Source organism: Neolamprologus multifasciatus, chromosome 9 (assembly GCF_963576455.1).
Source record: "Neolamprologus multifasciatus chromosome 9, fNeoMul1.2, whole genome shotgun sequence".
NCBI lineage: Eukaryota > Metazoa > Chordata > Actinopteri > Cichliformes > Cichlidae > Neolamprologus > Neolamprologus multifasciatus.
This window is the reverse complement of record NC_140447.1, coordinates 7,778,766-7,802,064: the sequence shown is the minus strand read 5'-3', so window position 1 is coordinate 7,802,064 and position 23,299 is coordinate 7,778,766. Positions and strand designations below refer to the sequence as shown.

The following is a 23,299-nucleotide window of genomic DNA, read 5'->3' as shown; positions in this document are numbered from 1 at the left end:
GGAGTTTTTACGTGTTTTGGAGTTTTTACGTGTTTTGGAGTTTGTACATGCTTAGGAGTTTGTACGTGTTTTGGAGTTTGTACGAGCTTTGTCTCTAAGGGCCACCATAAATATACTTTATTTATTCACTCCACATAAAATGTAATAAATAAATCATATAATACAAAAAACAACTATTTACATTTTGAACTTTTAACTATTTAAATTTTCAGCTTTTTCCTTTTAAACAAATTTAACGTGAAACAACACAAAACACTGCAAACCACAACACAATTAAATATAAACTAAAATATTAAAACAAAAAGAAGATGCACATTCTCTGTCATATGGGCCTGCATGATTTCTGAATCCTTTATAATCTGCAACTGAAAATAGTGGATGATTACTATACCTTTCTAATGTGCCGTTGTTGTCCCTCGCTCTCTTTCTCTCTGGCTCGGTTCCTGTGCTACTGCAAGTGTAACTAACGCCCCTCCCCCCTCTGCCCAGCGCAAAGTACAGGCGCGCATGCGGAGTTTAGCGGAAAAAAGGGCGAGAGAGAGGGTGAGAGAAAGGAAAAAAAAAAAAAAAACCCTCACGGCTCCCAATAAGGAGCCGGCTCGCGTCGTTCACTTCAAAGACCCGGCTCTAAGAGCCATTTCGTTCGCGAACGACCCATCACTAGTATGTAGCGGAGATGACAATAAAGTTTACTTTGACTTCAGCAGCGAGCAGGCGCACCGAGGGCTCTCGCGCTCACTTTTCGGGTATAGAATTTCGAAAAAACATCGGTGCAAATTATAAGTCTGTATCATGATGTCTGGTGTTTTCGTGTTTGTTGGTTTGTTTTTATTTTGTTTTATTTTGCGAGTTGGTTATTAGATGCTGCTCCAGCCAGAGACTCCCCCACCGCCCCGCCCTCTCCTCCCTGAGCTGCAAGCAGCAGGCGCACCTCGCAAATGGAGGGCGCACTTACTCCCAGCCAATGGGCGATAGAAAACCGATCGGTGCCTATGCCATTCCCAATATGTGCTGGCATGATGTTGGGGCATGAGGACGAGCAATTTTTTAATTTTTTTTGCCGATGCCCGTGATGCCACCCCAGGCAACCGCCCGTGTCGCCCGTATCAAAAACCGCTACTGGCTACAGCCACCAGAAAGCAAAGGTTTGCCTCAAAGGGAGAGCCACTAAAAGAGGTTAATTTCTGACTGTGGATGAACTGAGGGGCTACACAAAGGCCCAGCATGGAATAAGGATTGAAATGAGCATTATAGGACCTTTTTAAAGAGGCCCATAAAAAGATTCTTAGATATAAAAGTTTTTTGTTCTTAAAGGTTTTCTGTATCTTCAAAATATACTTTTTTTAAGTCACTGAGGAGCACCATATTTTTTATTTTTATTATTAAGTTTCTATGATTATCTAAAACATTAAGAATAATTTTTTGAGAAATGGTGATGAACTAGAATACAATTTCAACAGAAAAAAATTCATAAAAGCTTTCTCCATTGTAATAAAATGGAAATAAGGTATGTTTAAAATAATAGACTTTTTCCTGCATTTGCATAATATTAGAAATTTGTCACATCCTCCAATTCATGCATCCCAGTGACAATGATCCTTTATGTGGAAAAATGTACATTAGTCCACCTGTGGATGTAAACTTTTCTAATTATTATCAGTGATAATTTTCAGTGACTACTAAAAGAATATGTTTGAAATTTATTCAACAGAATGGACGACAAACAGCAAATTAAAACCAACATAAAGTTTAAGGTGTTTGGCCAGAATATGAATATTAATTGTTCATCTCTGCTGTATAAAGTCTGAATGTGTGTTGTGATTGAATTCATCAGTTTTACTTTCTTGTTGGTGTGGATGTCCGTCTCAAAGAGCTGCTTGGACATGAAATGGTTCTTCTTGGCCCGACTGGTGTCTGAGTGAAAGAAGATGAAGATGGAAAGAGAGGGAGTGATTACCTCAAACCCAGACTGTCTGACTCACTGCCGGGGCAGAGACCATCTGAACTGAGCCCCTTATTACCAGCAGTGGAAGTCTGAAACACAGCACAATGGGTCATGCCAACCCTTGTATATATTGTTGTGTAATAACTGTAAATGACACAAGCTGTAGTCCTGCAGCCCCAAACTCAGACACTTAACTGACATTCAGCAGAGCTTTACTGTCTTAATAAATGTGTCTCTTGTAGCGTTGTTCGTGTTAGCCACCAGCACTCAGAGCTGTAGGGTAACCGAGTTGAGGAGCTCTCATTAACATCAGGTCTCTGCATTTACTTGGCCATAAACCATAAAGCCTTGCTGTAAAATGGGTGGTGCGGAGGCACGTGGCAGGAACGTGAGCTGGTGGGTTTGTAAGGGTCAAGGGTTGGTCTTATACTCTGGCTCTTTGCAGAGAAGGTCAGAGGGGAGAGGCTTACACCCGTCAGACACGCTGACCAGCTCCAAAACAAACCATTAAACTTTTATCACCTGCAACCAAAGCTGCCAAGTTGTTCTTTGCTCTCCTCTGAGCTGTTCATGTGTCGACGCTGTACCCCGGTTGTGGACCAGAGTCTTTCCTTTGCATGGTCCAGGCTGATCTACAGGGCTCATGGAAAATTAGAGGTGCGATTCAGGCAGCGTTGCTTGTTTGAGAAATTCAGCTGTGATGGAGAGGATGCTGAAGAAGTCCACGATGGCACACACAGTAGCCTTGTAATAAGATAACATAGTCTTATGGCACAGTGGCAAACAGTCTTCCAGTAGTTGCACCAACACCATCCACTGCGTATTATTTTGGCATCTGTTTAGTGGTGCAGAAAACAATTGCAATACAACAAAAGAATGTGACGCTGATCATTTGCCAATCGTGGAAAATATCTGTAAGCTTGGACCGGAATCAAAATGTTTAACCTCCAGCTCTAACGGCTTATTGCAATGCTCCTTGTGTTTCTTCCACAACTGGTTTGATTTTACAGTGACAAGCAGAGAGACAGAGAGAGAGAGACAAAAAAAACCCCATGGCCACAGGCTGGTGGTCTCCAAAGCTCCGGTTTTCAAATTAACAAAAAGGGGCGACACTTTCAAGCTTAACCCGAAACAACAGCAAGTGTTAAACATATCCATGTGTCCACTGGCAGCAATCAAACATTCAAAAAGAGCGAGACGAGATACTTTCCGATTCTCTTTCCTCTCAATGAGAGCCAGGACCTGTGCCATACGCTTCCTATACGGGTCTGAATCAGACTGTCTGGGCTCTATTAAACAACAGCAGCACAGGTCACATTTGAGAACAATTAACAGGCTGTGTGGAAAAAAAAGGCCACGCCAATGGGATTTTAATACCGGGGACATTTCAAGTGTCAGACTTTGACTGGGACACATCCATTATGCCACACGGCGTGTAACAAACATTGCAATTAATATCAGTGGTCCTCATATTTCCTTAAACTTATGTTGCAGTTTCCCTCCAAGCCCCAGATGGTGATTACGCAATTAATGCTGCCTTTGCCTTGCTTAAAGGTATAAATCAAAAAGATTTATTTGTCCCAACTTGCTGGCTTTGGGACATCCCTAAAAAGAAGAAAAAGCTTCTGGCAAAGTGTAGGGATGGAGTCGTTCACAGAATAGCTGGATGGTGTTCAGAATTGTGGAAAGCTGTTGTTGGGTCCTCAAAAGGAAAAAAGGGAGGAGGCAGTGGAGAAAAAACACAGAAAGAGAGTGAGAAATAAACTGTGAAAGAAAGGAGAGTGGGTAGCTCGGTGCCAGTTGGTGAAGCAGTGGAATGACAGGTCTTCACACAGTTTCCTCCATCATTTGGAGCTTTTCAAGCTGTCTGCGAAAACCCGACAATTACACAGGAGTAGAAGCAGCCGGCCCGGCTTTGACGAGAGCAGCCGTGTTGCCTGAGAGCAGCTCTGGGTGTTAATGCCAAACATCTCCCTCCGTATGTATGTGTTTATGTCTCTGACCTGCATTGCTTAAACACTATAAGCAAACCAAAGTGGAACAAGTAAACGAAACATCTTTCACCTAAAGTGATTATTGTGATTTGTAGCTGGGTGCCCTGGGGTGCTTTTACCGCACTTACATTTCTCCGAAAATGTGTTTCCAATGTGTTTGTTTCAGAGGAAAGACGTATAGAGAGAGACTTCGTGGACATAAATGGATTCAGAGGAGACGAGGAGACAAATAATCTATATATTGTTCACTTACCTTTTTTTGGTTTTTGAGCAACTCGATGTTTATAGGAAGAACTGCTGCAAATCACATTATTTATACAGATAGCTCAGTTACCGCCAGACCAAGACAACAAAGTCATAAAGCTTAGTAATAAAAGCTTTTTGTTCAATATTTATGGACAGAAATGTTTCATATAATGAGATTAATGTACAAAGATTTTTATTTGACTCTCATCCTCAATTTACAGAGAAGAAGAAAGAAAGATAATAACTTTAGATTTTGGCACAAAAATGTTCTAATGTTTCTTTAAGTTGAAACAAAGGGTAAAGAGACACATTTCATGGTCAGCATGTTACCACTGTAACCAGCAGGGTGCCCCTCCACGGTTGTTTGCAATTGGCCCGCAGGCCATGCAGCTCATTTGTAAACCTGTGCAAGAGCCAAACAGTGTCTTTATTCCACTTCAAATCTATTTGCCAGTAAATGGCAGATCAAAAACTGGTCTGGTAAAAGGTTTATGGTGGACGGGATGTATAAAACACACTTTCACACATAAGACAGAGATAAGAACAAAGAAATATGCAGAGAGTGAGAAATGGAATCTACTCTTTAGCTCAAGTTGACGTGCTTCAGTCAAAAGAGTGAAGTGAACTTATGTGGAATATTCACACTGATGTGCTGGGGGTTTTCTTGAGATCACTCAAGAAGACACCTGTGTGTCCCACACACAAACATACTTTTATTACAATTCTTTTCTAAATGCAATTTTTTTTAAAAATCATAAATTGATGCCTGTTAAAAGTGAAAAAATCAATTTAAAAGAAAATCTAAATAAAAGCAGTTATCACCACAAGTACACATTATTAAACATTTTAGCACAAACATTCACAAGAACTTAAGAGTCAGTTCATGATTTTGATTTTGTGGGTCGAGTCACGGCGGAAAGCACATTCTTAGTCTTAAGTCAAAATTTCAAACACTATCAAATCAAATCAAAATTTATTTGATTTTAAAGATTTATATAGCACATATTAAAACAACAGTGTTGATTTGTTTCAAAGAAACAAATCCTGTAAGATTACATAGTTGGTGTTAACTGCCAAAATGTCTGGTGTGTAAAAGCTTTAACTGGTTAACTCTAATGATTAACATTTTACAGCTTTTTTTATACTTAAATATTTTTACTATTTTATAAATATTTTATTACTTAAATATCCAGAGTTTGACTTTAATCTCACATTCAATTACAGCACAATAAGAATGAGCCTTTGAGCAAAGATAATTGATTTGATGCAATAAATTAATCATAGTTCATTTTTAATCAGCTTCCAATGCAGGCTGAATGCAGAGTGAAGGTAATAAAAGCTTTATGCTGTACTATCCCAGGTCACCTGGAGTTTCCATCACATCCCTGCTGAGGCAGTGAGTGGGAGTGGAGGGGGCAGTAGGTTCAACATAGGAGATGACCAAATTCAAGGTCAAGCAAACTCAGCGTATGTATTTTTATTTTCATTCTAAAGACCAGAAGTATATATTAACAGTCTTTTGAAACCACTCTTAAATGGGTTTAACTTGGGGAAAGCTACCCCAGCCCCTTTTTTTACACTCTGTCTCTGAAAGTCATTTTCCAGTGTTTTGCTTGTTACTAGGGTGCTACGATGTCCCAATTTAATATGACTGGCATCACTCTCCTCAACAAACTAGACAAGAAATACATTTTTGGAGTTACAAGTGTATGGCTGTGGGTTTACCACAGCTCTGCAGCCTGTGGACAGCCAGAGACGGTGCTTGATCTGGGCTTGAGATTCCTTGCATGCCTGACGTTCTGGGCAGACACTACAATCGCATCAGACCCTATTGGAAATTCATTTCCCCAGGCAAATGTGTTTAGCAGGCAGCTCCTCTAAAAAGAAACGGACAATGAGTTCACTCAGCGATGCGGATTAGGTGGAAAGAGAGGGAGGAAAAAGAAATGTTGGAAAAGACAAGCTCTCGGGAGAAAGGGTGCTCCTGTTTCCTCTTGTGCTGTCTGTGCTACATTTTATCTGGTGTGAAGCGGGAAGGTTTTAGGTCAATCCACAACCTGATAAATAGGTGTGGACGACAAGGCTCTTTTATGCATCGTCTCCAAACACTGACAGCCTTCACATATAGACAAATTCACACTCCACGCTTCCCCTGTGCTTCAGCACCCACTAACACATGGTTTTGAGCCCTGTTGTGCGCCTGCTGTAAGTGATAAAAGCTGTTTCCTCAGTGTTTCCTCCTTACTGTGAATTCAAACTGGACAGAAAAAAAAATACAAGGGACAGAAACATATGCCTACTTTCTTTATGGTGCAAAGCATTCGCTGGTGTCTCGCATAAACAAGCACATGACCAAGAGGAGACAGCAATCAATCTTAGCAGGGGAGAGAAAGTTTTTCAGGGAGGGAGCCTGAAAACTGTGAGCTCGGGAGATTTATGAAAATGAGGAAGTGGAGTTCATTTTGAATTTGTTTCAGACGCACAGGAGGAATGCGGCGCTGCTGTTTGAACAAGACTGAGGACCGATGTTGTTGTAGGTGCTGAAGGTGGCAGAGCATGGTAATAGAGGGCCTTTTATGAGCCCTATCACACGGGCGCAGACAGTCTGCCCAGCAGGACTCAAACCTCCGTGCAGGCTTGTTTGCCATAATCTGGGTGGAGCAAGCACAGGGGACCAACACAGTCACACATTCTACCCTTGGTATGACCAAAGGCTACATTCATAAAACCATTTTCACCTTGTACATCGCTCCCTTGCTCACCACTTGCAATATCAATGATGCATGGAAGCAGACCGTCTTCAGAATACCTCGGATTGAAGTTTTTTCCAGCTGTACCACTGCCTGCCAAGGGGCCCAACAGTCTCACCGGGTCTTTTACAAGCTGAAGCAGTGCCCTGTGGTCCTGTTCCATGGCCTGAACTCTTTGTGCATTGTTTGCTTTTAACAATGCCCCAATACAACAGCAACATTATAAATCAGAGCTCTACAGTAAAAAAATAAATAAAAATAAAATAAAACATACCTTGTTTTAATTCTCTGGACTAAGGTGCAGTATTTACATTGTGTTTGTGTTTTCTTTCCCTCCATCTGTCTCGCTGTGTCCTTGCAGATTACAGTGCCAGTAAAAGTGTCAGAATACATTACCACACTCATTAGAGAAGCTGCCTTTAGTACCGTGAGCTTAATAACTTCCAGGCCAAACAGGGAGCCCATCTCTGACGTTTGTGCAGAAAGGCCGAGGACAGGCCCGAGGAGGCCCACCTCCAGGCCCCCGAGCCTCGACCCAGCCTGCCTGACATCAAGGGTCAGCAACATTACCACACTGGCTTTACTACGTCCACATTTTAAGTATGACAGTGGTGCAATTTGCAAACCACACATCATTTACAATGCAGATTTTCAACAGGGAAAAGTCTTAATATAGAGTTCCAATTTTATATATTTGGATACCACATAAACACCAGTGCATTTGGCATATGTTAGAGCTCAACCCCAGACTGAAAACTTTCAATTCATCAACATCTTACTGTACGCTCAGCGTGTCAAGTTACAGGGAAACGTGGAAATCAACACAACATTTTGTCAGGTTAAATAATCAAATTTCTTTCAAAACCGTCAGTGGTTTGCTCAAACTATGCGTCCAGTATTTAAAATATATATTTTCATTGGCTGTCTTGTTTGAAATGTACAAAAGCCCAGATAAGCATCTTGATTTGTCTTTGAGACAAATCTCAGACTTAAGTAGCAGAGGTGACTAGCAGGTCATTCATTAGTGGGCACTGTGTACATTTGCATTCACAGTAATGAAGGAATGCCTGCAGGCATTCTTGAAAACTTTAAGAGAAAGGCTTGATATAAAAATAATATGGGGCGAAGGTGCTGTCCTGGAGAGCGGAAAAAGTGCAGCGTAGAAGCCAAGTCAGGCGTCGAGGGCTGTGTCCTGTCTGCAATTCTTACAATAATGCAGACTGTACTTTAACAGAAGTACTACACTGACCTTTTGCTAACCCTTTTGCCTTAAAAACACTGGTTATTTTCAGTTTCCCCACATATTTTGATTGTCTTTGATATAAATTTGAGAAAACCAGTCTTTTTTAAAAAAAAGTGTACGGAACAGATTAAGCATTTTGTTTCCCTGTTCTACTCTGTCCATTAAGTGTTAACTAAGTAACTCTTAACAGTTTTCTTTCCCTCTAAATAACTGAACACCTAAGAAAAGAGCACATAAGACTTTTAACTATAAACTAGACAAATGAACAGATATCTATTTACCTGTTACTAATTTAGACTTGATATAACCGTTTAATCTCAATGATTCAACTACACAAAGTTCATTGGCAATTGACTCGATCACTGGTCTGGCCTATTTCATTTTCTCTTCATGCTGGAAATGTAAAATAAACCCTCTGTGCATTATCATAGCAACCAGGCAGTAACCATGTGGACCAGCTGTCAAAACCAAGCATATAGTGACATTTAGTTAGCAAATAGAGTTTTTTGTTGCAATCAACACAAGCGCTACGTGATAACTATCTTTCATTTCTTCTTTTATCTTACTAATGATCATATATTCATAGTTTATCTATGTGTATGTGTCTGTATGTACCCCACCTCATTAACAAGTGGGCTAATCTGAAAAAAAGATTGATTGCACTTATCACAATTCTTTGGATTTTCTTTTATAATATGTAATTTGCAAGTGTGAATCTCATGTTATGTTCCACTTTTGCGTTTATTTCACACGTCATGTTCAATGTAAGAGGAATTCTGAAGTAAGTTGGATGAATTGGTAGAGTCCGTCACTTGGAGGGGAGAGTGTTAATTGCAGGGGACTTCAGTGGACATGTAGTCCAGAAGTGATGAGGAAATGTTGTGCAAGTATGGTGTTAAGGATTTTGCAAAAAAAACAAGGAAATAGCTGTGATGAACATGTTCTTGACAGAGGAGGATGTGACAGGATGAGATGGCAGCAGATGATCTGCTTTGGAAATCCCTAAAGGCAGTGTTGCCAACTTAGCGACTTTGTCGCTATATTTAGCGAGTTTTCAGACCCCCTAGCGACTTTTTTTCTAAAAAAGAAGTGAAAGCGCGTATCGCTTTTACTCTCAACAAGCAGCGGGTGCTGTAACGCAGTCAGTTCTTCTTTTACTCTTGTGCTGTTTTGTGGATCACAAGGTTTAAAACTACTTATAAACACACACACACACACACAAAGTAACTCCACCAGAGTGCCTATTTCGGGTCTTTTGCCGGTCCAAGCCCGGATTAAGGAGCAGGGTTGGAATTGTGACATTAAAAAAAACAATAATTGCTAAAAGAAATTTAATTTGTAGTTCTAAATAAACTCTAAATGCATTTAGGACGTTTTTTACTCACTTTATGTATAATATAATATAATTAGGTGATGACGTCATTTAGCGACTTCTAGCGACTTTTAGGACAACCAATAGCGATTTTCCTTACTGAGGAGTTGGCAACACTGCCTAAAGGGAGTAGAGACCATGTAACTGACCAGTCTCTGGGACTGTGTGACTGTTACCTAAGCTGGGAAAAAGACATCTGTTTGTTCCAAATCAGAGAAAGAAAAAAACTGCAAACAGCACTAGAAACTGTATGCTAGTTTGTTTAAAGACAAAACAAAACTATACAATCCACTTTATTTGATAAAACAAGGAACAGACGCTATTGTTAGAAAGTGATTTTCTCAAATATTAAACATACATGTTGAACTTGTGCTGAAGAGTACAGTCTTGCCACTGAACAGAAAGAGGCAACAGCAGTTTGAGAGGAAAAGCTTTGGGGTGAACATTTTTGTAATGCGAAAAAATCAAGTGACCCTAGGGAGAGGAAGAAGAAGAGAGGCAGGCTGAGAAACATAAAGCAGATCTCGCCTTGGCCCTCTGCTTCGTAATGTGTGAAATTGTCCAAAGGATGTCCTCCAAATTATGGAGGTTAATTGAAAATATTTACATTAGCGTGACAGGTGGGAGAGGTTCAGCATCCTCTGTGTAAGGCTGTGACATGCTGACAGGAAACTGGCTAATTAGCAGCACGCCTGATAAAGTCCATGCTCTGTGTGGCGCCTTTAAGTGAACCAAGGCCCGGTCAATCAAGCTGGAAGCACAACTCTGGAAAGAGCGTGTGTAGCAAAGAAAAGAGTTGACCTCGCTGCCAGAGGTTTTCATTTCTATATTAACCTCATGAAAAAAAAATGCAGCTGGAATAGAAGGCCTAAAATGAGAAACTGAAGACCTGAACACATGTTAGAGCTCGCATTCCTTGTGCATCTCTTACCTTGATGAATGGAAATATCATGGCAATCACACTGAAAATTTAAAAAATGTTTTGTTCCATCTGTCTGGGACATTCCTGTCATTTTTTGTTACAAGTAGACTTAAAAAAAAGGGAAAATGTGGAAAAACCTAGAACTCCCTGATTGCACAGGTTGGTCCTGAGGAAGACTGGAGTTTTTACTGTTGCACCTGGCTTAGGATATTGTTCCACCATTCGCTGGCAACATTCGTCTCCCAACCGCAAATACAAAATGAGAAACCTTGGCACGTTAAAAAGCACTTTGGAGGGCTTTGCAACACCAACTCCTCCAGGCAAGTGTTAACAATTCCATCGGCTCAAAAAAATTGAAGGGACATTGAGTGCGAGGAGCAGTAAATTAAAGCACAGAGTGTGAGTGGTTAATAAGAAGTCTGCTCAGTCGATTTTACTCAGTGCTAAAAGTCTAAATTAAAGAGGATGGCTACAGGCGAGAACCAATTTCTGGCTTGAGGGTCACAGGGGGCCGAGACTGGGCCACCTTCGGCTTCTGGTGCAACAACATCACGTCACAGTCGTTTCTGTCATCTCTTTGTGACACTGAGCTGGGAGGTGAGGATTTTCATTAAATTCTATGGCCTTTGTGATGCCAAGTCTAACAGCAACAGCGTGTGAGGTAAGCACTGACATTGAGTTTAAGAACTGTTGCATTTTCGGAACGGGACGACCTCCTCATACAGGGGCACAAGTTATATATACCAAGTTATAAATATATATATATCACCCTTCTTAGGCTACGTCCACACGTACCCGGGTATTTTTGAAAACGCAGATTTTTCTATGCGTTTGCACCTTTCGTCCACACGTAAACGGCGTTTTTGGTCACTGAAAACGGAGATCTTTAAAAACTCCGGCCAGGGTGAAGATTTTCTAAAACTCAGTTTTTGCATTTACGTGTGGACGAGAAAAACGGAGAAAACGCAGCGTCAAAGGTGTGCGCATTTTTTGACGTCACACCGTGCACCACGTTATTGTTTCGGTGAAATGAATTTCTACAATACTGTTACTGTTAATTGTACTCTCTGCAGTGTTTAAATGCTTACATATACACACACAGTTACTGTCCCTCCACTAGTGATGGGTCGTTCGCGAACGAAATGGCTCTTAGAGCCGGCTCTTTGAAGTGAACGACGCGAGCCGGCTCCTTATTGGGAGCCGTGAGTTTTTTTTTTTCTTTCTCTCACCCTCTCTCTCGCCCTTTTTTCCGCTTAACTCCGCATGCGCGGCCTGTACTTTGCGCTGGGCAGAGGGGGGGAGGGGCGTTAGTTACACTCGCAGTAGCACAGGAGCAGAGCCAGAGAGAAAGAGAGTGAGGGACAACAACGTCACATTAGAAAGGTATAGTAATCATCCACTATTTTCAGTTGCAGATGATAAAGGATTCAGAAATCATGCAGGCCCGTATGACAGAGAATGTGCATCTTCTTTTTGTTTTAATATTTTAATTTATATTTAATTGTGTTGTGGTTTGCAGTGTTTTGTGTTGTTTCACGTTAAATTTGTTTAAAAGGAAAAAGCTGAAAATTTAAATAGTTAAAAGTTTAAAATGTAAATAGTTGTTTTTTGTATTATATGATGTATTTATTACATTTTATGTGGAGTGAATAAATAAAGTATATTTATGGTGGACCTTAGAGACAAAGCACGTACAAACTCCAAAACACGTACAAACTCCTAAGTATGTACAAACTCCAAAATGCGTAAAAAATCCAAAACACGTAAAAACTCAGAAGCGCGTACAAACTCCAAAACACGTAAAAACTCAGAAGCACGTACAAACTCCAAAACACGTAAAAACTCAGAAGCATGTACAAACTCCAAAACATGTAAAAACTCAGAAGCACGTACAAACTCCAAAACACGTAAAAACTCAGAAGCATGTACAAACTCCAAAACATGTAAAAACTCAGAAGCACGTACAAACTCCAAAACACGTACAAATGACAACAGAAGTGCTCCAGGTTTCTAGGGTGCAGTGTTGAGGTTTTGTTACCTAGTGGCTACACAAGCCAGGAAGTATTAACAACCGGATTTGGTGTGTGGTAGTAACAGGTAAATTAACTTTTTTTGTTAAATTATTTGAATAAATATGAGTGCTTGTCTATAACTACACAAACAATACACACATGTTTTCAATTGTGTAATTTAAGTGATCTGGGTAGCTCTGTTTTGGAAGTTCAGTAAACGCTAGAAATGTGTTTTGGAGTTTGTACGTGCATTTTGGAGTTTGTATATGCTTTAGAGTTTGTACGTGCTTTGTCTCTAGGGGCCATATATAAACATATATAAATAAAACCACTTTTTTTACATTAGTAATTCCTTTTCTGCATAATTTTATATTATTGTTAATGATTAAATAATTAAAGCAACAAAACAACCTGAAGAGCCGGTTCGGAGCCGAAAGAGCCGGCTCTTTTTAGTGAGCCGAGCCGAAAGAGCCGGATCTCTAAAAAGAGCCGGAAATCCCATCACTACCCTCCACACATACAACTCGGTTCTGCTTCTATGCCCCAGCTTTGTTTACTTTTTCCCACCGAGGCTTCTAGACTTCTGATTGGCCAACATTTCTGCACGGTTAGGAATATATCGCCACCTGCTGCTTTGGCATGTTCCTAGCAGCGTTTTCCTTCATTTCTGCCTTTACGTGTGGATGGGATTATTTTTTAAAACGAAAACGGAAAATCTCCGTTTTCAAAAATACCCGTGTACGTGTGGACGTAGCCTTAGACTCATACATGCATTTGTCAGCTTCTCCTGAACCCTACTGGAAACAAACAAACAGAGAAAACAGGAACAATACAAAAGAAGAGAATTCTCTGTCAATAGCGTGTCTATGAGCTGTGTAAAATCCAACACAACCATATGTACACGTACACATACTGTGCACTTCAATTTATAGTTGTTTCAGGGTCCTGGCAAACACCTCCACACAGTTAAGTGTCCAAGACCTCATACTGCACAGTGCAGCTCGGTTTTATGACAGCTATCTTTGCTGTAGGTGAAAGAAGTACAGCGAAACGCTCAGCCAAACAGTTTCCCTGGATATCACACTCAAACACTTTACTCACATTTTCCCCTGATGACATGTAGCAGATTTTAATTCTGCTAATGTGCATAGACATATCTCTTGGAGGCCATGTTAAGGGCTTGGTTTTTACAGTTGCTGTGTACAAAACATTACTGCTTTCAATCAACGCAGGCAAGAGTCACCCTTAGATTTATGTGGGATCTTCTGCCTTCTAAAGATTTCTGTAACTAAAAAAAAAAGAAGAAAAAAAGGCTTTTCTTTAGCTATAATTCTATTCAACAGAATGTGAATTTACTGTGAATCAAGTCTTTTATTTCCATATTTTTTAAAACTGCAATTCTGTTTGTGTACCCGGCTTTTGTATTTGTTATTTTGAGCTCTTTGTTTGGCTGCAAAGGAACAGTTGCCCCATGTGTGCAGACTGCTTTACAACAACTGTCATCTCTGATTTGTTGTTGGTTAACCGTGTCCTCTAACTTGTGTCACGAAGACTTCTTAACACACCGATCCAAAAACTTGATCTGATTTTCTACGACAGTATCAAAACGAGGCATTTACCCCTAATTTGAGAACTATGGTTTCATATTTATCACAAGATGTCATTTGGAGCAAAAGAGGAAGTCTCCTAAAGCCAGGACATCAAATGTCTTAGCTGCGCTTGTTGCCATTCATTGTTACTATTTCAGATTTTAATCAGTATTCGTTGAACTCAAAGATATGATGCAATATGCTGGAGTGAAATTAAGCCAGCATGAAAATTATGGACTGAAAGAGGAATTGGGAGTTGAGACAGCTCCTGAAACCCACCTCCTTAATACTTTCCACAACATTCTCAAACCACTGTGGGGCTGTGCAGACAAGTAGCGAATACAAAGAGTCTGCATTTTTCTCTCAGTTTGTTCTTTTCCAAACAGCTCCTTAATAAGAGATGGAGCTGCGGACCTACGCTGAGTTACAAATGAAACACGCTGTAAGTCACCGAAACAGAATAAAAGTGTTTTTGCATAAGTGTGTGTATATGTAGGAGTGTGCATATTGTGTTACACTGAACATCTAGGGCAGACTTTGTTCCACTGTGGGCAAGATGTGGCTTATGCAGTCACTGCCATTTCTTCTGTGGTTAATCTAGTCATTCAGCACCATCAGACCACCACCCTCCTACCCGGGGAATATTACCCTCTGCCACACAGTGGAAAACATACACCGCTCATCTGCATTTCTCCTGTAAAGACATCAAACTGAAACTAATATCCACAAGGTTGACATCATTACAATAAACACCAGGAGTTTAGTGTTAGTGATATACTATTGAAAGCAAGTAGAAAGTTCTAGCACAAAAACTCACGCTGGACAATCATTTGGGATTGTATATACACACTACTGGCTAATTAGGATTTAAGTAATACTCTAAAATAATGAATTCTGTCTGTCAAGCTTCCTTGTCGTTGGCTCAGGCAAGGCAAGGAAGCTGCTGCTACTTTTCAACAGGGTAAGCAGGTGTACAGAGTTTAGCCATCTCTCACCAATCTAGCGCTACTCAGATTTACTGATAAAAAAGATATTTTAGCTCCCTCTCTTAGGTTTGAGTCTTATCTATGTATTAGACTTTGAATTTGTTCGTGCAAATGGAGAATCTTCATTACACACCACGGTTAAGTATCTGTGTTGGGACCATTTACATTATACATGCTTCACTTCACAGATGCCATCGCATGTATTTTCCTTGCTATGCAGTTGATACACAGCTTTTTCTGTCTGTGAAGCCAAATGACACACACCAGCAAGTTAAAAATGGTAAAATGGTCTGTATTTGTATAGCGCAGGGGTCGGCAACCTGCGGCTCTTTAGTCCTTATACTACGGCTCCCGGTGGTTTGAGAAAATAAATTAGAAGTATTTAGCTGAAGTGTATTTTATTTGTGTTTAGTTCTTTTTTTAACTTGTAGTTCTAAATTGGAAGATTATTGTGATTTTGAAATATAAAAATAAAATTATATCTTATTATTTTTTCATCGCTCAAAATAAGCGTCACACTCGCGGAAGCCGGTATACCCGCCAAAACGCCGTGCATTTATGGAGACTTTCGACCCCAGGTAGGCCAGTTATGGATCTTCGGATCCACATTATGTCAGCAGCTGTTCTCCACCGTGAACTATGTTAAAACAAACACCGCTCACGCCTCACAGATGGCAGCTTACAGTCCTGCGTAAAGATGAAAGCCCCGATCTGCAGACGCTGTGCGCAGCGGTCGGGACCATAAGTCTTATTGTAAACATATCACGGCAGACCCGACGATGTTTGCATGAACATGCTTTTCAGCATCTCTTTACTGACCACTTTTCACACACAGTTGCTGTACGCATACAGCCGGCTGTAGCTTTTCAGCTCACAGCCCGACAACACAACAGCAGAGAGAGCACAGACTTTAAGGTGGCGAGGCGTGATTGCGGGCGCCGCTCAGGTGCGTCCGACTCCCCTGCAGCGGCGCTGCAGACCACGCCCCACCACACACATTAACCAGGTAAAATACATATTTAGGCAGAATTTTGTAAATATCTATTTTTTTTAGCAGCATTGTGCTTTTTTTCCAATTACTTTTTAAAAGTCAGGTCAAGGCTCCAAAAGCCCAAAGGCGATATAAGGGTGACGGTTCACAACAGTTTTTGTTTGCTACATGGATCATTTTAGTTCAGGTTGGTGTCTTTCCTTTTGTTATATTTCTTTAAGAGTTCAAAATGTGTTAATTACATAAATAAAATGTAATTTTCTCTGTAGCACTTCATGGATTTCATAAGAAACACAGCTAATTTGCTCTGTGGATTCTTTTAAAAAGCAGTTCAAAACTTTTCTGTTCAAACAAGCCTTTTGTTGATCTACGTATTTTATATTCTTTACATTATTTACATTTGATCTTTACATTGTGTATAATGTCTATTGATTGTATTGTTTATTTTAATATTTGTGTACAGCGCTTTGTGGCTGCCTGTCTGTGAAAAGCGCTTAATAAATAAACTTTACTTACTTTAGTTGTTCACACAAAGCATAAAAGTAAAAAACAATATATACAGTGTTATCTTCATTTCAGATTCCAAAAACTATTTGCGGCTCCCAGTGTTTTCTTTTGCGTGGAAACCGGGTCCAAGTGGCTCTTTGGGTGTAAAAGGTTGCAGAACCCTGGTATAGCGCTTTACTAGTCCCTAAGGACCCCAAAGCGCTTTACACATCCAGTCATCCACCCATTCACACACTGTTAAACTACAAGAAAATCAAGGTAATTGTACTCGACCCTAAAAATCTGAGAAATATGGTGTCTAACCAGATACTTATTCTGGATGGCATTACTTTGGCTTTCAGTATCACTGTGGGGGATCTTGGAGTGACCAGAATATGTCCTTCAGTGTGCATACTAAACAAAATGTAGGACTGACTTCTTGCACTTTCACAATATCTCTAAAATTAGGAACATTCTCTCTCAGACTGATGCTGAAAAACTAATTCATGCATTTATGACTTCTAGGCTGGATTATTGTATTACAGAGTTGCTCTAAAAGCTCCCTGAGAAGCATTCATCTGATACAGAATGCTGCACTAAGAGCACTGTCAAGGACTAGAAAGAGACACCACATTTCTCCCATATTAGTTTCTCTTCATCTCGCCTGACATTTTGTTTAAATTGAGTTTTTCCTTCCCATTGCTTGCTCAAGGAAACATCTGATTGCTGGGGTTTCTCTGCTTTTGCAGAGTTTTTACCTTATGATATAAAGCATTTTGAGGAGACCATTGTTGTAATTTCCCACTGTATATATAAAACTGAATTGAAGACAACTAAAGTCAGACCAACTTTGTTCTGATTGGCTGCTGCTCACAAACAGAAGGTGGGTGGAGTGCAGTCTCTCCTCCCTCTTGCACTCACTGACATACTCTCTAATTACAAACCAACAACAACTATCCTGTCTTCCTTAAAAATGGAGACAGTATTACAAAGAGAGGATGGAAATGAATGTGCTCCACATTTTGGAACAAGTCAGGTTAAATGAAGCTTGCTCATTTGTTATGGAAAGCCTCATAAGATGATCCAAACATGATCGAGTTACTAAGAGGAAAGGAATTCATGACACAATTGGCACAAAGTTCTGATACCTCTTTTAATGGTTTGACAGGTCAAATCAAATATGTTGTTATGTTTTGGATTTTGAAAGATTGAGAGCTTAGAAGTGATAGTGTCCTTGTGTGTTTTTCTGCAAAAGAGCATTGAATGTCTTGGGGTATGGAGTTAAAGTTTCCTTGCTTAAGTTCCATACACACGCACCTTCTAATGGTGTGCACCAGCCCATGACTGGGTAAATTGCCAGAACTGCAACTGAAAACTTGTATAAACACACATATAAATGTATTATTTTCTTTCAGTCTTTCTCTTTTCAGACACACACACACATGCACACAAAAGCACTTTGATTCAAAGCCCTTTCAGCAAAATAGAAGCACAAAAAAGTGAAGGAAACAAGATGAGCATATTTAACACAGTATAAACACAAGCTGGGACGACGCACACTTGCACACAGATACATACACACAGTTCCTTGGATGCCGCCTACAGTCCTTCAAGCCCATTTTCCAGTGTGATAATGTCTTACAGCCACGTAGGAAATTTAGCGTGCATGTAAAGAAAGCACCCGGAGGCTTCAGCAAGCAGTGATTACAAACTGCCCACTCGGACATCAACATCCTGTGAATGGCTACGACCCCGCAACTATAAAAGGTAAATGACTGCAACAGTAACAAAAGATAAGTACAGTAAAGTAAGACGAATGTTCATAAAAAAAATAACAGATGACTGAAAAAGACTTACGGCAAACATCTGCCATCGGGTATCTGAAAGAGGAGAACCCTGAGAACGATACAATAATACATCAGGTCTTCCAGGCGTCACGCGTAGGCGATCAGCAAGATGACAAAACTATGAAGAATAAAAAGGGATATTTTGCCTCCAATCAAACTTGGTTTTGTGTAAAGTGAGAGACAGAAAAAGTGTGAAGCAGAGAGGAATGTCTCATCATGAAACCACCTGTTTCAGTGTCCTTTAAGGTGAATGGCCTAATTATAGGAGACTGTGCTGACAACTTCAGTGCCATCCTGGCTCTGCCAGCATGGGCCCTCTGTCTTCAGGACTAACAGAGACAATATCTACAGAATTAGCTAGGCACGGCAGCTGGGGATTAAGTGTGTTTTATGCTCTCGGCTATATGCCACGCGCTGCGGTTTAGTGTTTGTGGGTACCAAATGTGGGAAGCATTACCAGCTCTGTCTGCATTATTATGTGTCCCTATTACTGGCCTGATCAGAGGGGATTCAGGAGGATGCATGGTAGTCATCTAGGCATGGGAGTGATGCTTTCCACACTGTCAGCCATTATTTTTCCAACAACAAAGATAGGAAGTAACAAAGTGCAAATACTCTGTTATTGTACTTAAGTAGAATTTTCAGGTATCTGTACTTTACTTGAGTAGTTATTTTTTCTGACAACTTTTTACTTTTGCTCCCTCCTTTTTTAAACAAATATCTGTACTTTCTTCTTCCTATAGAGGAGCGGTCCCCAACCCCTCAGTTGGTCCCTGAGGCTCAGGTGTGAAATGTATAGTTTTCAGGGTTTTTATCGGTTTTCAGCGTTATTTTGTTGTCGTTTTTATCGTTTACTCGGTTTTCCTTGGTCTTTTCACGTGTGTTATGAATAAATCTTCTTTTTTTCGGTACCGGTACTAGTTTTATTTTGTTGTATTTATCCGCGGCACCTTAAAGGCCGGTCCATGAAAATATTGTCGGGTATAAACCGGTCCGTGGCGCAAAAAAGGTTGGGGACCGCTGCTATAGAAGACGAGTGAGCATTGATGTGTAACATGGTGCGGCAAGTGATTTCAAATGCAGGGTTTCTAAAAACGTCAGCAAACACAAAAACTGTTTGCGTGCGGTTTGTCTCACAGTGTGTTGCTAGCTAAAGGTCCAGCTGCTGTATTTCACAGGGATAGAAGAAAGAGAGCTAAGTTATCTCAGAGATGGAGAAAGACAGGACAGGAGAGGAGAGGAGAGGGAGAAGAGAGGTTAGATTTAAAGGTAAGGCTGCTCAGTGGGGTTTGATAAACTGAAAATCTAAAGCTTACATGTAAGTCCTCGTGTTTTTAAATCAAATATGTCAAACATGTCTGTACATGTGATGTTTTTTTTCTATATTGTGAAACATTCTGCAAAACAAACTGAGGTAGACTAACTGTGTTATTAAAAGGCTGCATGAAAATCCTCTGCGGGTTAGTGCAGGATAAATAGGTTTGATTGGTGTACTGTGATGGAGCACAGCCATTAAGCACATTAAGAAAATCTACTGCAGCTCTCAATAAAAGTTATTGTGAGCTGTGATTTTTTTTCCCCCACACTGAGCCATTACAACCATTACAACCTGCCGAACCCCACATTCATCTCTTTTCTACTGTCTAGAGGCAAAGTAAATGTAGGCAACAGAAAATAGATATATTTTTTTACAATTTGCCTTCTTCTTCTCTGCTCATGTCCTACCTAACTGATTCAAGCTGAATACATTTATTACAATTAAAGTTTAGACTGAAAAAAGTTTGTATTCCCATCTACTGATATTATTTTATTATTATATAAATATAGCACAAGGCTGAGTTAGCTTTGCCAAAAACAGGGGATAGAAACTTCCTCCAAAGAGCAACTTTTTATTTTCTTATTTTGAGTACATTTCAAAGCGGGTAACTTTTACTTTTACTTGAGTAAAGAAGCTGAATCAGTACTTCAACTTTTACTGAAGTATTTGTCAACACTATCATCTGTACTTCTACTTAAGTACAAAATGTTTTCACTTTTGTCACCTCTGCCCAACAGTGTCTACAGGGAAGAGGAGTGGTACTGCTCATGACAAACATACAACAGCCTGGAGACAGAAGAAGTGCTCAGTTCAACTTATCAGTTTGCTTTGCTTCCATAAGGTAAGCATGCTAGACTATCTTGAAAAAGCATACGCAGATTTCGGTAGATTTACATTAAGATCAATTGTTAAAATACAGTTGCTTGATGTGGGCGGCCAACTAAGGATGATCATTAAACTAGTTTAAGATCTCTAAATTTCCAACAGCACTCTATGGTATGCTAATATGGTACCTACTAGGGCTGCACGATTAATCGTTAGAAAATCGCGATCTCAATTCATACTTATGTGCGATCTCATTTCCAAATGACAATGATTAAAAAAAAATTAAAAAAAAAAGACGACGATTGTACCGCATTTTGATCCGGGACGTAATCTGCATGAAAACAAGCGCTCACTCTTCCTGCTCAACAAATGACAAGGGCGGAGCCTTATACCACGTGATACAGAAGCTGGCTGCTAAAATTAGCAGGGAAAAAACAACGGAGAGCACGTCAGGGATGACGAGAAAGTGACTGGAGAAAATCCGTCCCGGTCAACCACCCAAACATCAATAATAACCTTATACAGCGCTTCCCTATACACGTCGAACTCCCGCAGGCACAAAGAAATTACGGAGGCTGTTACTTATCACCTGACCAAAGATATAGCTCCCATCAACACTGTGCAAAACGAGGGATTTAGGAAAATGATCAACACCCTAGACAAACGCTACGCAGTGCCGTACCGCAACTATTTTTCTATTGTTGCACTACCTGCTCTATACACGCAGTGTCGAGCAACGGTGGCGACAGAATTTCAAGCAGTACAACATTTTGCGGAAACGACAAAATGTGAGACATTTGTTGTTTTTATGTTTATTTATTGTTTTTATGTTCAGTCTCAACTGTTACAAAGTTGATTTGCAGTTAATAAGCGCTATAAATATTTATATTGGAAAAGAAAATCGTGAGAGAATCGTGATCTCAATTCTAAGCAAAAAAATCTTCTCATTTTATGCAAAATCGTGCAGCCCTAGTACCTGCACATTCGGTTTATGTGCTACTCCTTTAACAGTTAGAATGAAGAGACTCAAAGTGAGAATTCTGTTGGCATGACATTTAAAATATGTAGCAATCCATGGTGCTCAAGTCATTAACGGTGTTATCTGGGGAAAACACATTCTGCAAGGTTTCCATAGCCCTTGCACTAAGCATCTAAAAAGTAGTAACCAGCCCAAGTATTACAGACTTGTATGGTGGAATACTGTTGAAAACTTTTGGCTGCAAGAGATCCATTTGTGCTGAACGGTATTTGTTTTTCCCCTCCATCTAATCCCATAGCTCTTTGGGTACAGGAATCTCCTATCTACGAATGATGCTTGATACCTTATGTGTTCAAAAATAATAATAAAACACAAAGCCCACTCACACATGCACATCAACACACACACACACAAGCATTTCTGCTTTAACTGAGGACCTTGAAGCTGCTATCAACAAGCCAAAAGGGACCTTTGAGTTCCAAAAGTTCTGAGACTTAATGCCTGCTTTCCTGTTTGTCTCATCAGTCTAATGTTCAGACGGAAAAGATGCCATACAACAAAGCCTAGGGGAAACAAAATCCCATGTCTCTTTTCCGACTCTTTGGACGGGCGGAATGGTTGGGTTGTTAAGAATGATAAAAGCACGGCTGTCTGGCCAGTGCATATACCTGCTATGATTGTATCCAAATGTTGGCCATTCATTAAATTGCATATCATTTAATTCTTATGAAGTGAGGCTGCTCTGCATTTGGACACAAACTGTAGGAAAAAATCACTAATTCCAATGTACTGGCTCCTACCCACCCACAACAATTGAACCTGCACCCTGATGAACTCATCTCATTTTGATTTTTTTTTAGTTTATAACACTTCTCAATTTTTTCCATAGCTTTCATAATTTGATTGTGAGGTACTGATGGATATCCCAGCCCCAGTCTGTTCGCCGTGTCTGATTCGAGGGATTCTAGGGACACTTCCCAACTATGCAATGTGAAATATGACTGTACCTACTTATCCATACTACAGAGGACAGAATTTAAATGTCAAAAGTTGTCTTTAAAACCCTCAGTGACTATAATAGCCTCTTAACAATGCTTACTAAAAAGATTTCATTCTCAAGTTCGCTGGCTGTAAAATCAGGAATCTGTTCATCCTAAAGTAGTGCTCAAGAATTTCTCTGGCAATGGACCTTACAGACGTTGCATCATTGAGAGGCATGGAGAGAAAACAAACCAAAAACTAAGGACAACAACTGCCGCCCCCTCCCACTCCTTTATTTCCCCATGCAACCTCAGCAGCATTGCAAAAGCATCTGTAAGTTCTAAGATTTCAAACTTTTAGGGACAGGCCAACTTTAAATCATACAACCACATCCAACAGGCTGAAAAGCCATGCAGCAAGTACTCTCCTAGAAAAGATGTTATTATAACTCACTATTTTTTACTTCTTCTCCTGAGGTTCTCTCATTTCATTTAAACCTCGTTCTGGGCTGCTGGACTCAAGAAATGCTGCTAACCCTACAGTCCTGGATGTTGTTTGGGTACTTAGGAGGAAGAGGAGAGGGTTAGGTCACTGACCTCATGGAGTAGGCAGGGTGACAGAGAGGGCACGCCTCAAGGGGACAGAAAAGAGTTGGTAAAAAAATGCAATAATGTCTGGCAGAGTTTGGCTTTGGGAGTGACCCTGGTTGAGCTTGGCAGACATGGCTCAAACTTAGTATTTAAACTTGCGTGTGCTCTGGATATCCTGTGAAATCTGGAGTCTAAATGTTGTAATGTGCAAGGAGAGTTCTCA

General features: G+C 40.2%; 1 long non-coding RNA gene across 1 annotated transcript; it reads right to left on the bottom strand.

The window, feature by feature from the left end:
* Nucleotides 1–11,482: 11,482 nt before the first annotated feature.
* LOC146510965 (uncharacterized) lies at nucleotides 11,483–23,299 on the bottom strand. The gene is made up of 2 exons (XR_014876134.1): nucleotides 16,567–23,299; nucleotides 11,483–16,347 (listed from the first exon to the last, which is right to left on the bottom strand). It is a non-coding gene; the product is annotated as an uncharacterized LOC146510965 (long non-coding RNA).